The 17,189-nt window shown below is 54.3% G+C and overlaps 1 pseudogene; it reads left to right on the top strand.

Annotated features, from left to right (window-relative positions):
* The first annotated feature begins 16,099 nt into the window (after positions 1-16,099).
* On the top strand, positions 16,100-16,577 carry LOC138992543 (translationally-controlled tumor protein-like; annotated as a pseudogene).
* Positions 16,578-17,189: the final 612 nt, after the last annotated feature.

Below are 17,189 nucleotides of genomic sequence, written 5' to 3'. Positions count from 1 at the left end.
CTCTCAGAACAGGAATAGGGGCTCCTATCAGACCCCTGGCTGCCCCGTGGTTCCCTGTGGCCCTTGCTCTAAGGGTGGCCTGGCCTCAACAGACTTGTTCCCACCAAGCCAGGAAGCAAGGACAGGGGATCTCTCGGTGCCCCACAGGGTAGGCAGGAGAAGCCGGGCCTACAGCAGCCCCCTGCTTCCTTAGCCCAGCACCCTGGCCTTCCTGCCTTCCTGCCATCAGTGTTTGCCCATCACTTCTGCCTTTCCCAATCCCCGCTCCCCTCCTCCCCCGTCCCCAGGTCCTGCCACTGCTTTGATAGCTGGGAGTGTTCAGCTGTAAGGAATCAGAGGCTCTGCCTCTGGCACCATCCTCCGGGCCACCCAGGGGACAGCCAGGTAGGACCCATGTGCCCACCTCCAGGGCTCATGTTGTACAACCTGTGGAAGCAGACTGGGGAGCCCAGCAGGGGTGCAGGAGGCTGCCTGCCCCGATGCACCTCACCCCACTCCCTCCTCTGCGTCCTCCCCCATCAGTCCATCTATCTGTCTCCCTTCAGCCTTATCTTTCTCTGGCCTTCCCACCCCATCTCTATTTATGTCTTTCTGCTCCACCCGGTTCTTCTCTCTTTGTCTCTCTCCCACCCCCTCCCTTTTCACTCTCCGTCTTTTGTGTGTATCTATCTCTATGTGTGTCTGTCTCTCTTTCTGTCTCCCCCCCTATCCCCCACTCCTCTCTCCCTCTTTCGCCCCTCCTAGCTTCTTTCCTGTCTCCAGCTCATCTTGCTGAATCCTGCAGCTCCCCCCACTGAGCCCTGAGGATAATGCTCTGTGTCCTCAAAGCCCAGCCTGGCACACAGTGAAAGATGGCTCTGGGCACACAAAACTACCTGCCAAGCTGAGCTCTAGGGCTGGAGCCACCCTGGCTGGGGGATGCAGGGCCAGTTTAGGCTGCAAAGAGCTCCGCCAGGGTTGTTACAGTAATAGGTTTAGCGAGTATAAGATAGTATAATCAAATTTCATTTCTTTATTAGAGTGAATTTTAAACTTTACTTAGAAGTGAAACTTAACTTGTGTGTGTGTGTGTGTGAGACCCTGATAAGTAACTTGTAACACCCTGTAAGCTAACTCCTGACAAATAACTTGTAACTCCTGACCAACAACTCCCAGCATGTTAACTCCTGATAAGTAACTTGTAACCCCCTGCGTGAGTATCCTGATAAGCCCAGAAGGCCACCGGAGCACACTGACATGAGACACTGAAGAAGCCTGTTATAGTAATAAGTTTAGTTAGCATAAAGTAGACTCCATTTTATTCTTAGACCAAAACTTGTAAACAACTCCAAAAATAAGATGTATGTATGATTGATAAGCTTTGAACATGGTCACAACTTTCCCGCCTGAGTGTATACCTAGATAACAGGGTGGCACCCATGTATGGCACCCGATATGAGACACTGAAGACGCCCAGCTTCAAGGATTTAAGGAGAGCAAATCTGCTGCGGTTCAGACGCTTGTCTGCCCTCCACAGACAGGATGCTCTCCTCCCCCCTGGAAACTGCCAAACTGCGAAACTGCCATTCTTGCTCTGCCTGAGCCCAAACTGCTAGAGGCCTCTCTTCGAGTCAAGAGACCGAGCTCCTTGCCGGCATATTTTGATGACCTCCGTGTGTCTCCTCTGTCAGTGAGTGTCTCCAGGTGGCCTGCCAAGGACTGAAACCCATCAGCTCTCTGGTAAATAAACCTGTGTGATTTCTTGCATTGTTTATCTCCTGTGTCTCTCTCTCCTTAGTTTTTGGTTAAGCTCGGCCATATTAATTAATAGTAAGTACCCTTTGACGTTTGTATTGGTATATCCAAATGAAACGAACTGGGTCACCTGTGCATACGTTCCTATAGATAATTGGAACAAGGGTCCAAGTGTCCTGGCATAAGCTGGAAGTCCAAGTACAATATGGCCTAGGGCAAGGCTCTTGGCCTCTCTGAGTCTCAGTTTCCTCATCTGCAAAATAAGGACAATCATAACAGCACACTGGCCCCTGGGAGATTGTGAGATGCGAAGAATATAATGTTCCAGAAAGCACAGTTCCAGGCACATCACAGGCACTGGCCAAATGCCAGTTTCTCTCCCCTCGCATTGAGCCATGGCGCACCAGGGCCCCACTTTCTGTCATGAGTCCCGTGGTAGCTAGTGGAGTCCAGTACTGCCCTGAACAACCTCCTGCCATCCTCACAGTCAGCTGACAAAACTGGGATCATTGAACCCATTTCAGAGATGGAGAAACTGAGGGACATGAGCAAGGTGAGATTTAAACTCAGATCTATCTCCAGATCCTGTGCTTTCTTCTCTCTGCCCATTTGCTGGGAGCTTCTCCAGGTTAGAATGGGTCGTGGTGGCAGCCACCCCATACCCCTGGGTGGGCAGAGGGGGTGCTGATAACTCTTGGCAGAAGGAAGGAAGGAAGATGCAGTGGGGTGTCTTCTCAGAAAAGGTTTAAGAGGAAACCAATGAGAGATGGAGGGTACCCGGGCGGGGAAGTTAGGTGGCATCGGGCATTAACAAACTCTGAATTAACTAACTCAGATTAACCAACCCTGGATTAGCTACTAGCTAACCTTGAAATTCAGGCCATTTTCAGTTTTTGTTCAAGCCTTCTGATTATATCAAGGAGAAGGTCTCTGTTTGGAGCTAATGTATCTTTAATGCCTCTCTAACATTTGTCATTGTCCATTTTTAATAGAAAGAAGGTCTCAAGCTCATTGGTGTTGACACCAGCATTCTGGAAATCACTGGTAGAGCCTTGTTTTCTTAATAATATTTGCTGTTATTTTCTGGTTTTGGCAAGTGATACTGGTTTTCCAGATACAATAATGATGTAAAGTTTGCTTAATAAATGCAATTATTGAAGTTTTTAAAATGTGAGTTTTTTTTAAAAATGTTTTTATTGATTTGAGAGAGTGAGAGAGAGGTAGGGAGAGGGAAAGAGAGAAACATCAATCTGCTGCCTCCTGCTGGGGATTGAGCCCACAACCTGGGCATGTGTCCTGGCCAGAATGGAACCAGCGGCCCTTACTGCATGGGACTACACTCAACCAACTGAGCCACACCGTCCAGGCAAAAAAATGTGAGTTAATCCTATATAATAAAAGCCTAAGATGCTAAGTGTCCGACCATTCATTCGACCATTCGACCAGTTGCTATGACGCACACTGACTACCAGGGGGCAGATGCTCCAACTGGCAGGTTAGCTTGTGGCTGGGGTCTGGCCGAAGGACTGGGTGAGATGGGCTGGACACACCCTGGAGCCCTCCCATGGTCCCTCCCCAGCCAGCCAACCTCCTGCGGTCCATCCCCAGCAGGCCAGCCCTGATCAGTCAGGGCTGGACAAGACAGGCCAGACACAACCTGGACAAATCCGTGCACCAGGCCAGGTTCGGTCCGATCCCCGCAGGCCAGGCCGAGGGACCCCACCTGTGCATGAATCTGTGCACCTGGCCTCTAGTGTAAAGATAAATGTGAAGTAGGTCATAACCCAGGTGGTATGAAGCACCTGAAAGTTGGGAAATGTTGATCCAATGCCGTGCCTTTGTAGGTGAGGACATGGTGGCTCAGAGGGGGGCAGGTCCTTGCCTGGGCACTGAGGGGTCAGTGGTCAGTCTGGCCCAGAGAAGACAGGCCTGGGCCTTTCCCCTGCCTGGGCAGGGGCTCCTCATCCTGCCCTGTCCATCCTCGGCTCTCTGGCTGCCCAGGCCAGAGCTGTGAGGAGAAGGAGGAAATGTTTTTCTTCTACAATTGGAAAAAATAACAGTGGGGCCAGGCTGTGCTGGGAGGAGGGGGCTCCTGCCGTTGGGCCTGGCCTCAGAGAATGCTTTTCCTGCAGGAAAAGCTCCTGATACCTCCTGATACGCTGACTGCTTTGAGCACTGCCTTGGTGACAGGAAGGTGCTAGAGACAGAAACCTCTGGGATAGCTCAGCCCCCTCCCCCCTTCCTGGGCCTCCATAGGGAGAGGGAGGGGGAGGGGAAGGGAGAGGGAGAAGGCCAGGAGCCGAGGCTTCTTCAAGGCCTTACCCCGATTGTTTCCTCCTGGAGCAGCCTGAGAGGTGGGGTTTGTCAGCCCATTTTACAGATGGGGACATTGAGGATCAGGGAGGTGCCAACGCTTGCCTGTGGGGGCACAGCTCACTGGCCTCCAGACCCTGCTCTTGACCACTGCATCCCTCTGCCCCTTGCCTGGGAGTTGAGACCCGAGTTCCACCCCAGCTCTGCCCCTAGCCACCTGTGTGGCCTTGGTGACCCCACCTCTCTTTGAGCCTCAGTTTCCTTATCTGGAAGAAGGGGAGTATAATCCACCTTACAAAGCTGCTGTGAGGATGGAAAACACACGCATGTCACATGGCCCAGCATTTCAGGAAGTGGCATCCATGGTCTTTCCAGCTCTGAAACTCTGCTCCTCTCCCCCAGGCTCCTCAAATCCACCATCTGTACCCCACTCAGGAGAGCCCCAGACCCAGATAATATCACCCTCATGGCAGCTGCAGTGCCGAGCCAATTAAGGGCGCAGATGCATAAGATCACCTGTTTAATTAACCCTTCACCGGGTCTCTCTCCTCTCTTCTCAGAAACATGGACACCAAGGTTCAGAGAGGCCTAGAGGCCTGACTGAGGTCACACAGCAAATAGGTGGCCCAACGTGACTCCTACTCCCTCTCTAGCCCACCTTGCCCCTATATCAGCTCTCCTGTCATTGCCACCACATCCCACTGAGTGGCCCGGAGGAGCCCGGGTGACCCTCAGGTGGCCGCACTGACCGGAGACCCAGCCCCCATCACGCTGATGCGTTTAAATTACCGACGAGGGGTGCCGCTGGCGTGGCTCTGTTGGCATTCCCACTGCAGATGCCACAGGAAACTAGGAGGTCTCCCCACCTTTGGAGTTCCGGAGTGTTCTCCCCCCCCCCCCCCCCCAGCCTCTGTTGGATGCCCCCCAGGGGTGAGGAGCGGGGAGTGGCCTTTGAGGCCTGGTTTCACAGCACAGGAGGCGTGGCCTGCCCTTGCCTGAGGGGGCAAGTCCCTGGTCATTGCTCTCTGTCTTTGTCTCCCCCAAGGCTGGAGGAAATGGTTCTCATTCCTGCGTGTGAGAGCTGCCCTCTCCACTCTGGGCACATCCTTGCCCTCTGTGGTGGGGAACCAGGGCCCCCCGTGCACCCATCCCGGGCGCCTGGCCTGCCAAGCCCCCGCGTGGCCCCTTTGTGCTCTGTGAGTTGGATAATGGGAGGCATTCTCAGACGTCCAGTCATGGGTCTGGGCCCCGGGAAAGGACCCCAGCAGCTCCACACTGAGGCCTCTGTCCAGCAGCCTACGCCCCAGGGGTCCCCACCCACATTCCCAGGCTGCCGCCATCTCCAGGGGACAACACCAGGGCGGCTGGGGGGCAGGCGGCCGTAAGCAGACAGTAGGTGCTCCATGAATGCGTCCCTGCTGATGGAGGCGGGAAAGCCCAGCGTTGAGGAGGATGGAGAGTCATGTGGGGTGAGCACCCGCTGTGCCCTGGATGCTCCCCAGCCAATCCTTGCAAAAGCCCGATCCACTCTGTGTCCCAGTCAACTTCTGAGGACATTTCCCCCACTTTCAATGCTCTTTGGAGCCGTGGTGGGGATGAAACCATCCCTGGAGGCATCAGAGCTGTTGGTGGACAGGCAGCTATGGGCTGAAATCCAGGCCCTCCCGCTGCTTCCAAACCTCACCACTTGGTTGGTCGGGACACTGCTGGGTCTGAAAAGGGAAACGGCTGCCCTACAAGGGAGGGAGTGGCCATCGCTGGAGGGATGCAAGCAGGAGGCCCAAAAGAGGGCGATGAATCAGTTCTGAAATTTCCCAACTCTGGCTGAGCACCTGCTACGTGCTCAGCGCACACGTGAACTGGGCCAGTCTTCACCACTCCAGGGCAAGGCGTCTGAGACCCTGTGTCCCATTCAGTCACGCACAGGGCACATGGGAGAGGCTGGCAGGGATGAGCAGGGCCTGGTCTTACTTGTCCTGTGGCCTACACACGTCCCTAAAGATAACCCAGCATCCAGAGATGGTTCCTCTCTTGTTTTCTTGGTAAACTTGAAAGCATGCCTCAGACCCAGACCACATGTCACCTCCTCTGGAAAGTCTCTCCTAGTGAACTTCTAGGCATCCCTCAAAGCCCGGTCTAAAAAGCCCTTCTCCAGGCCAAGGCTCCGAAGGAGGAGGGTCTTCTCACAGACAGCTGCCAGGGAGGCAGGGCCAAGCCGCACAGTCCAGCTCCCCATGGAGCCGCCCTGGTAATAAGCTTCTCCCAAAGCATCAGCCTGTAGGTCCCTGTCTGGGGGTTGTTCCCAGTGTGTGTATGTGAGGGGCAGGTGGGGTGTGGGAAGATGAGCATGGATGTGAGACGTGCATGTAAGTAGGGGTGTGAATGTGTGTTTGTGTGCATGGAGTGCATGTCAGGGTCATGTGTACACAGATGGGGATCCAGGTACATGTGGGGGATGAGTGTACAAGCAAGTCCGCAGGACAACAGGCTGATGTGAGAAGCTGTACACAAAGGCTGCCATGGACCAACAGCCTGCCCTGGGTTCACGCTGGAGTTCGGGCCCTCAGAGGCCATCAAGACCTTCTCTGCCAAGGCCATTGGCCCTGGTCCTGCTGCCCCCACGGCTGACAGAGGGTTTCCCCATGAAATCCACGACTTGCATGATCAACCTTCAATAGTGCGATCTCTGCTTTGTAGGGTGCAGCCTGGCCCTGGTTAGCCAGCTTCTGACCTTGGACGGTCCAGCCCTTAACCTTGGGCAGCCCAGCCTTCGAGTAATTACTCAGCCTGGCCAAAAGTCCCCTCTACTGAGGAACTTGGGACCAGTTCTTCAGGGACTTTCGGGTGACGCCATCTCTCGTCTTACTCAAGAGCAGCCTTCATTGACCACAGGATGAGCTGCAATCTTTTGCTTGTACTTCTCCTCGGACTCTCCCACACTTAGTTAGAATCTGAGTCCCAAAGGCCCCGCAGGAAGAGTAAGTCCCACTACAACCCTGAACTTCCCCGCCCTGCCCTGTCCCCTGGTTATGTCTCCAGGACTCGGCTCTGGCGTCTCTTCTTCTTTTTTCCCCTTCTTAAAAATCTTTTTATTTGATTTGAGAGAAGGAGGGAGGGAGGGATTTGTTGTTCCACTTAGGTATTTATACATTTATTGGTTGCTTCTTATATGTGCCCTGACTGGGGATCAAACCCATACCCCTGGTGTATCGGGACAACGCTGTAACCAACTGAGCTACCCAACCAGGGTTTATGGCCTCTCTTGTTACAGGCAGCCTTCCCAGACCTCCCAGGCTGGGTAAGACCCCCTCCTCTGGACTCCCATGGCACCCCATAATGCCACCATCAGAGCACCCACCAGGTGGCCATGTGTCTGTTGCTCTGGCTCCCTAGCCAGCCAGAAGGCATCTCCAGAGCTGGCACTTGCTGGGCCATTAGAGGCCATCAAGACCTTCTCTGTCAGGGCGATTGGTCCTGGTCCTGCACACCCTCGCTGCACAGTCCTCTGCACACACTAGCTGTATTGTTTGGTTAATGCCCATACCACCAGGCAGAAGGTTGGACTCAAAGCAGGCTCACAAAAGTGAGTGAGTGAATGAATGAATGAATGAATGGGAGAGGAGATGAATGAATGCTGTCCATCATTTTCTTGGCTGGTACCCACTCTATACAGTGCCAGGGCAGCCTTGACCCTCTCCCCTGCCCAACCCGTTGAGGCTGTCCTCACCTTCCAGGGAAGGTCGACATCCCCTGCCCTGGCCTGGGGAAGGTTTGTGTGTCTAAAATATAGGTTTTCCTATGAGATCGTGGCTTGACTGGGTTGAAATATGTAGGACCACTGTGCCAGCCTCCCCTCTCCTCCCCCAGTGGGGAAAGGCAGGGGAGGGGCACTTCGGGGCCCAGTGCAGCAAGGGAGGCTGTGGGGCCAGAAGGATTCCAGTTCACATCCTGCTTCACCACTTCCCAGCTGTGGAACCTTGGACAGAGCCCTTCTCTCTCCCAGCCTGTTTCCCAGCTGTACCCTCCAACTCATGGAAGCCTCGCCAGTCCTTGCAGAAGGTCGAGACCTACAAGACCTGAGGTAGAAAATACTTCTGGAATAAAAGCAGCTAATGTTTATTGAGGCTGCCCAGGAGCAGGCACCCTTCTGAGAGCTTCACATGGATTTTCGTATTTATCCCTCACAGCAGCCACCTAAGAGGGAGGTTTATTGTACCCATTTTACAGATGGGGGAAGCGAGGCATAACGAAGTTAAGTGACTTATCCAAAGTCAGAGTAAATGCCAGGCACATCCAGAACTCATCCCCGGGCCCCTGCAATGTGCTCAAGGCGGAACCTGGAGGCACCTGGATGCCCCTCCCTTTTTCTCACCTGTCTAGAAGTCACCCCCTATTCACCCCCATCAGTTTGAGCGAACCGTATAGGTCCGAGCCCCACCCTTCTTACCTGGACTTGTCCTCCTGCTCCCTCTCCTGCTCTCCTCCTGCCTCTTCTGAATCATTTTCCCATGAAGTAGCCTGAGGGATAGTTTCAAATTGCAAACATGTTCATGCTGTTTTTTTCCAATTTGAAACCCTACAAAAGCTCCTGGGATGAAGCCCTGTCCCCTTTTCCTCGTCCGCAGTCTCTGTGTGGCCGTGGCACTCCTGCTGGCCCCACCACCCAGCCAGCTGTCCCTCTTGCTTCCCAGCTCAGCTCTGTGGTCAGACGCCCTCGCACCTTCCCTGCACAGTCCTCTGTGCACACTAGTTGTATTATTTGGTTAATGCCCACAGATGCTTTGAGGGCAGGTCCTCCTTTCTCCTCATCACTGCTGCTGCCCCAGGGCCAAACCCCAGTAGGTGTTCCTACATCCCTAAATGAGCGACCAGTGCCTTCTCAGGTGGGTTGGGTGTCCAACAGAACACAGACGCGGGTAGTCAGTGGTGAACGCACAGGCCTGGTGGAGGCATGCTGGTGGAGACTTGCAGCAGCTATCTAGGGAGGTAGCCCCCCCCAGCATATCCCAGCATCCAGGGGAAGCTATTTCCAGCTCCTGGAAACAGGAAGTGAATCATGGCCCGAGAAGACGGGCCGGACGCTTGGCACCTCGCGTGCGATTGATGAGTGCCTGGACGGAAGGGCCCGGCCTCAGACCAGGGAAGCAGGAAGGAGGCCTGGAGGAAGAGGATAGGAGGGGAGGCCTCCCCAGCAAAACAGGCAGCCCTGTGGGGCCCCAGAGGAAGGCGATGAGGTCAGCACAGATTCAGCCACCCGGCCCATTATCCGGCCACACCTGGGCCTGGCCAGTAGGGCAGGAGTGGCCACACACCTAAACCCCCCAACCCAACTGGCACTCACCCGGGGCCCCTCCAGGCTGGGCCTGCACTTAGCTTATTTACTCTCCGCATGAGCACAGGGTCTAACTGGCCCTGTTTTAGGGAAGGCCAAAAAGAAGCAGGGGCTTGCCAAGGCCATGCCGGCCAAGGGTAGCACAGGCTTTGAACACAGCTCTGTGTGACTGGAAATCTCTCGGGTGGTACAGGAGATTCAGGGGGTACCACACTGGCCCCAGGGCAGCCACCAAGAAAGTCTGGGGCAGGTGTCTGAGGCTCTGGCTGAAACAGGCAAGGGTTCTAGTCCTAATTCAGTCTCTATCTGAAAACAGGGCTAATGTGGTGCCCCTCCCCTAGCCTCCATGTCCCGGAACCCACTCAAGGCGGGTGGCTGGCCAGGCCAGGTCAAAGCCAGGGGTCTGAGGAAGCTGGGGCTTCCTGGGCAGGCAGCCAGGGGACCCCTTCCTTCCTGCATCACAGCCCGGGGCTCCAGGAAACCCATAGATGGTGTGGGCTGAGTGGTGGGGGCACCACCCTGGCACCTCCATTCCAAACCAGGGGCTGTGCTGGCCCACTGCGGGCAGGTCGGTCAGAGGAGGGAGAGCTGGGTTACTTCCACTTCTCCTACTGGACCCGGATCACCCCATCCCTGCCCTCCATTCTCACTTCCCCCTGGGCACCATGGGCAGAGTTGGGCCCCCTCTGTCTCGAAGGGAACCAAGAGCTTCCATAGCCTGAGCTCCAGCCCTGGTCCTGGGCTTGGACAGGCCGTGCAGCTGCAGATGGGCCCTGAGGCCCAGGGCCCAGCCTCCGAGGGGTGCATCCTGGGTCACAAGGCCAAGGAGAGGCAGAACTGGGCGGCATGCACCCCCGGGCCTGGCCTTGCTGGGTTATGACTTTTAGTTGGGGGCGGGTGGAATGACGTTTTCCTTTCTTTGTTCTGAATGTTCTGTTTCCACAAAGAATGTGTATTGTTCACGTTAAAGATAAACATGGGACAAAAGCCACCGTGGGTTGGGGGAGCGTGGGTTCTGGTGGAGTTTTGCAGGGAATCAGAGGCCAAAGGGAATCCGCTTGCAGCTGCACCTGCCGGGGGGAGTGGTAGGGCCCAGGGGCTTGGATGGAGACACCCAGACGGCCATCCAGATGGGAGAGGGGGGCGCAGAGCAGCCAGCTGCCTGTCGGGGGTCGTCCACTCAAGAAGAGCTGACCACCCCGGCCTCTTCCCTCCACCACAGCTTCTATGGCTGGACTCACCTGGGTGACCCGCAGGCTCCCCTTTGAAAGCATCGGTGGAACCCCAGCTCTACAACTCCTGGGCAAGTCACAGCCCTACTCGGTGCCTCAGTTTCTCCCAGTTGCTGTGGAGCATTAACTTGGGGCAGAGCCAGGCACACAACAAGCGCTGTGTAAACATGTGCTGCTGCGGGGTGTTGGGCTTCGTTCCATGCGCTTGCGAGGGGGTGGGTGAGATACCCCACGTGCGTGGTACCGTCGCAGCCAGCCCTCCCATTCAGCACCTCGCCAGAGGGTGCAGGTGTTTTCCCGGGCGGTGCCTCCCTCTGCTTCCTCTACCCCCGTTCCTGTCCCTCCCTCCTCAGCGGCCCTCAAGGCCACCAGTGGGTCCTGGCATGGGGCGCCTAAACCAGAGCTCTGACCCCCCGGCCCCCTCATGCCCACCCAATGCTGGTCCCCGCATGATTGGCAAGGGGGCAAAAGGTTAAGTGAGGGGCCTCAGAAAAGGCTCTTAAATGTTGCAGCCACGGAGTGATTTACAGCAGGTTTGAGTGCCCCCCTGCCTATAATTCACTTCCATTTGCAGGACCTTTGGCCCCCTCGCAGAGGATGCTGGGAGGAGGCAAAGGGGGGTGCTCGTACTAATTTTAGCATTCGTAGCCGAGTGGCTAGAGGTGATTTATGGGTCCACGGCTCTGCTTTTGCCTCCACCCACTGTCCCTTCCAGCCAAGAGACCCTGCCACCTCAGTACCAACCCCAGCTCCCGCCCTTGCTAGGCTGGTTACAACACCTGCAGGATACCCCCTAGACCTGGCGCTGGGGCCATTCAAGTTAATTTCGCCAGCGGTGGTGTCATCTGCATTTTACAGATAAGGAAACAAGCTCAGAGAACTCACTGCCCAAACTCACACAGCCTGTGCGCTGTCCCATCTGCACCCGCTCTGTGCCTACCCCCGCTGCTCCTCCGACTCCCTGGCCTCCCATCTGAACTGACTCCCCTTCTGCCTTCCCCCTCCCAGATCAAGACCCTTGAGCAATCATGCTCTCCTCAGCTGGTGTCCACCGAGGTCCATCTTTAGGCCCTGTGCGGAGCTCAGAGTCTCATGCAGTGGAGATGACCCTACACCAACACAACCAGCCCACAGTGGAAGGTTGATTATAACTTAATAAGAGCAGGGAGGTGCTGCTGACACCAGTTCAGTCCTGGCGGGGGGGATGAGGGAGGGCTTCCTGGAGGAGGTGTTGCTTTAAGGAGGCACTGGAGCTACCAATGGGGCCAGGTGTTGGGGTGGGAGGGGGACAGCACGTACAATGATCCACAGGCAGAAAGGAGCACATCAGGTCTTTTCCGAATGCTTGCCCTGCCTAGACCACTCCCCCCTCTCCCTCTCCCTCCTACCCAGTCCCCCCCTGACCTCCCCCGCCCACACTCATCCTCTCCTGGCAGCTCCTCGGAACACCAACACCGGAAAGCAAAGTGGGAATCCAGCCCCACAGCTCTCAGATGAGGAGAAACTGCTAGGAAGGGAAAAAAATTTATTTCATTGTTTCTGCTCCCAGATCCTTCCTGAAAAACAAGAACAAAATCAAACCCCAGCTGGAAAGGCTTTATCTGGCAAAGTTCTCAAGGAGGGGGCTTGGATTGTGGGCCAGTCAGGACTCCCAGCGAGGTGGAGCAGGGAGACCCAGCTCCCTCAGCCACGGAGGCCCTCAAGCACCTTCACGCACCTCCATGCAGCTCCACGCAACTGCGGGTGCTGGCGCTCTGCCCTAAGAGGTTCACTTACTCCCCAAGCAGCTGAGGAGGCAGAGCAGCGCCCCTCGTAGAGCTGAGGGCCTGGTCACACAGCAGAGCTGGGGTTTGTATCTGAGTCTTTCTGACCCCAGAACCTGCCAGCTTGCCCACTTCACAGGGCTCTCGGAGCAAATCATGAGGAAACGTTGGTGAGGTCACCTCCTCCACCTTCAGCTGTCTCTGCTCACACCTCCAGGGACAGGGAGCTCACTCCTCAAAGTCCATTTTCATGTATTTTACAGTCAGGAATGTCCACTGCTGCCCCCACCCTTGGCTTGGTTCCTAATTTCTGACAGGAACACCAGGAGGCTCTGAAGTGACAGGAACAGGACTGGAGGAGCCGTCCCATGGGTCACTTCAGAATGGGAACAAGAATGGGGAGGTCACAGGAGGGACGGTAAAATCTGGCCCCTTCTAGCACTATGGTCCCTTGGGCAGGTCCCTTGGAGACCTACCTCTCAGATGGTTATAATTAGGCCCATTTTATGGATGGGGAAGCTGAAGCCCCAGCACTGTGCTGGCGGCTTCAGAAGCCGGAGGAGCCCCCAGGGCAGGCCACGCAGACCCCTGTGCAGGGGCTGTGCCTCCTCCCTCCCACTCTCCCAGGGTTGACCTGAGCAGCCCCCGGCCGGGCTTTTCCCAGAGCTGAGGCCAGGAGCACAGGTCCCGGGTGTTTGTTCAGGCCAGGCTGGGGCTCCGGGCAGGCGAGGCGGAAACGGCCACAAGATGTTTGTCCAAGAGGGGGTCAGGCTCCACGGCCAGGAGGAAGGAGGAAGGGCCGGAGGAGCAGAAGGCCTGAGTCAGCAGGCTCTGTGGCCTGGATTCTGGTCCCCAGGCCTCCCCTTCCTCACCCACAAGGGCAAGCTGCACACAACAGGCACTCAGTGGATAAGGAATCAGGCCGGAAGCAAGGAGAACCTGGCACCCTCAGCCCAGCCCCAGCGCCCCTCATTTTCTCCTCCTTCTCCAGCCACATCCCTTCTTCCCTCCTTTGGGAAACCTGCTGCTCCGCCTCTCACACATAACAAGGCTGATGCCTGTCCCCACTGTGCGCTGTCCCATCTGTACCCGCTCTGTGCCTATACCCGCTGCCCCTCCGACCCCCTGGCCCTCCCATCTGAACCTGATCCTCCCCGTCCCAGATCAAGACGCTTGACCAATCAGTGAGGACCATGTGCAGGGACTGGGTCCCCTACCACCCGGTCCAGCTACCAGCTTCCAGCCCACAGCAGTGGTTCCCTCACCGTTCTCCCCATCACTCCTTGCAGACTCTTCTGGGCTTTGGCCTCAGAGGGATCCTATTAAGATGCAAATCATAGCTCCTCTCTCCTAGCTCAACACTCACGAAGGCGCCCACCTCCCTGATAGCTAACGCCACCTGTTATGAGCTACACCGTACCCCCCCCCACACACACACGCCAAATTCATATGTTGAAGTCCTAACCCCTAGTACCTGAGAATGTGACGGCATTTGGAGACAGGGTCCCTGAAGAGGTGATGAGGTTAACATGAGGGCATATGGATGCGCCCTCTCGAATAGGGCTCGTGTCCTCATAAGGAGAGATTAGGCCACGGACGTGTTCAGACACGGCAAAGACCACGTGAGGACACAGCAAGAAGGTGGCTCGCTCCAGACCAAAGAGAGGCCTCAGAAGAAACCAAACCTGCTGACACCTTGACTTTGGACTTCCGGACGCCAGAACTGTGAGGAAAGAAATTTCTGTGGTTAAACCGGTGGTGCTTTGTTATGGCAGCTGAAGCAGAGTAAGCAGCATCTGAGCCCATGACCTCACCAACCTTCCTCTCTTCCCTTTCCTCTCTGCCCCAGCATCACTGGCCTCCTCACTGTTGCCTTTGAGTACTAAGCATGCTCCCACCTCCAGGCCTTTGCCTCTGCCTGTTAAGTCCTTTCCCTAGGGCTGCCACCTTGTCATCACCCAGTCCCTGCTCAGACATCCCCCTTCCAAAAGGCCCTCCCCGACAGAGCAGATATGAGGACCCAGGTTGAAACCCAGTCCCATCACTTTGACCTGGGGACTCAGTACCGGCTCCTCCCCCTGAAGCATCTGGGAAGGACTGGAGTGTAGGAAGGTGCGTGCCCCTGAGGCATGATGGGGCAGACATCTGTCCATCTGGGGTCTGACTCTGGCCCCAGGACCCCTGCCTGGACCTAAGTTCTGCCTGGAAGGTGGGGAAAGGCTGGGACACTGAGGGCACTTCCTGGAAGTGGGAACACTCTGGGTGTTTGCTCTGATTTAGTCAATAAACTCTCTTGAGACAACTCCACACCCACCAAAGGAGCTGAAATTTAAAAAACTCACACTACCAAGTGTGGAGCCATGGGAGCTCTCATATATACTGATGGGGCAGGGGGGAGGGGGCAGGCAGGGAGGGTATTTGTGTGTGTGAAATGGTATAGCCACTCTGGAAAACCATTTGGTAGTTTCTTTTAAAAGTCAAATGTAGACTTATGCAACCCAGCAATCCCACTCCTAGGTATTGAAATAAAATGAAAACACACAATCACACAAAAACCTGTACACACATGTTTACAGTAGGTCTATTAAGAGTTGCCCTAAACTGGAAATAACCCAATGTCCCACAGCTAGTGAATAGATAAATAAAGGTACATACAGCCATATGATGGGTAATAAAGAATGAACTATTATTATACAAAGCAACATGGCCCTAGCCGGTTTGGCTCAGAGGATAGAGCGTTGATCTGCAGACCAAAGGGTCCTGGGTTTGATTCCGGTCAAGGGCAGGTACCTTGGTTGCAGGCTCCTCCCTGGACCAGGCCCTACTCAGGTGCATGTAGGAGGCAACCAGTCGATGTATTTCTCTCACATTGATGTTTCTCTTTGTCTTTCTCTCTTCCACTCTCCCTAAAAATCAATGGAAAAATATCCTTGGGTGAGGATTAACAACAATAATAAAAAATTAAAAAAAGGATGGATCTCAAAGTCAGAATCTAAAGTCTTCATACTATAGAGCAGTGGTTCTCAACCTTCCTAATGCTGCGACCCTTTAATACAGTTCCTCATGTTGTGGTGACCCCCAACCATAAAATTATTTTCATTGCTACTTCATAACTGTAGCAAAATTACAGTAATTTCTCTCTCCTTTCCTCTCTCTCAATTAAACTGTAATTTCGCTACTGTTATGAATCGTAATGTAAATATCTGATATGCAGGATGTATTTCATTGTTTCAAATTGAACATAATTAAAGCATAGTGATTAATCACAAAAACAATATGTAATTATATATGTGTTTTCCCATGGTCTTAGGCGACCCCTATGAAAGGGTCATTCGACCCCCAAAGGGGTCTCGACCCACAGGTTGAGAACCTCTGCTGTAGAGGAAAAAACTAATCAGTGATTGTTAGGGGCTGGGGTTGGGGTCAGGGATTGACTGGGAAGGGGCCAGGGACTTCTTGGAGCTGGGAATGTCCTCCCTTGTTCTAAGAATTGGTTACAGGGTATAAACGTGTAAAAACTCATCATAGCTTTTCCACCGTCCCTCTGCTACACACACACACACACACACACACACACACACGCACACGCACACGCACACACACACAGCTGCCCAGGCTGCACCGCACTCCTCTGAGCTCCGTGCTCCTGCTAAGGCAGCACCGCCCGTCTCCTTCCAGCCGCCATCCATCGTGATCATCTACCAGGACCTCACCAGCCATGTGAGATGTTCTCCGATATCTACAAGACCCGGAAGATGGCAGACGGGCTGAGCCGGGAGGTAGAGGGGAAGATGGTCAGGAGGACAGAGGGTAACATCGATGACTCGCTGATTGGTGGAAATGCCTCCGCTGAAGGCCCTGTGGGCCACGGGACATAAGTACAGTCATCGCTGGTGTGGATATCGTTGTCACGAACCATCATTTGCAGGAAACCAGAAGCCTACAAGAAGTACGCGCATCAAAGATGAGATGAAATCAATCAAAGGGAAACGTGACGAGCAAAAACCAGAAAGAGGAAAGCCTTTTATGACAGGGGCTGCAGAAAAGATCAAGCATATCCTTGCCAACTTCAAAAACTACCAGTTCTTTATTGTGAAAACATGAATCCAGATGGCCTGGTGGCTCTGCCGGGCTGCCGTGAGGATGGTGTGACCCCATGTATGGTTTTCTTTAAGGATGGTTTAGAAGTGGGAAAATGTTAACAAATTTGGCAATTTGGATCTATCACCTGTCATCCTAACTGGCTGCTGCCTTTCACCCACACGCCAGCCAGGACTACGACGAATGGGAATGATGGTATCGTGAGCTCTTCATTTATTTTGACCTTGATTTATTTGGAGCGGAGGCATTGTTTTTTTTTTTTTTAATATATTTTATTGATTTTTTACAGAGAGGAAGGGAGAGGGATAGAGAGTTAGAAACATCGATGAGACAGAAACATCGACCAGCCGCCTCCTGCACACCTCCTACTGGGGATGTGCCCGCAACCAAGGTACATGCCCTTGACCGGAATCGAACCTGGGACCTTTCAGTCCACAGGCCGACGCTCTATCCACTGAGCCAAACCGGTTTGGCGGGAGGCATTGTTTTTAAGAAAAAACATGTCCTGTAGGTTGTCTAAAAATAAAATGCATTAGAACTCATTTGAGAGAATGCCTCTTAGTTTAATACATTTTAAAATCCATCCTGTGTCGTGTGCCGGGGGACGCTAGAAACTGGTTGTGGGCCACTACTACCTATACAGCATACAGACTGTCTGCAGTGGAAACTACTTCTGAGACTGGGGAGAAAAAATAACACCCCCAAACCAAGAAT

This window comes from Myotis yumanensis, unplaced genomic scaffold (genome assembly GCF_028538775.1).
Source record: "Myotis yumanensis isolate MYYU_CA2020_CCGP unplaced genomic scaffold, mMyoYum1.0.hap1 SCAF_14, whole genome shotgun sequence".
NCBI classification, from domain to species: domain Eukaryota; kingdom Metazoa; phylum Chordata; class Mammalia; order Chiroptera; family Vespertilionidae; genus Myotis; species Myotis yumanensis.
Note: the sequence above shows the minus strand (reverse complement) of the source record. Positions and strands in the feature narration are given on the sequence as shown.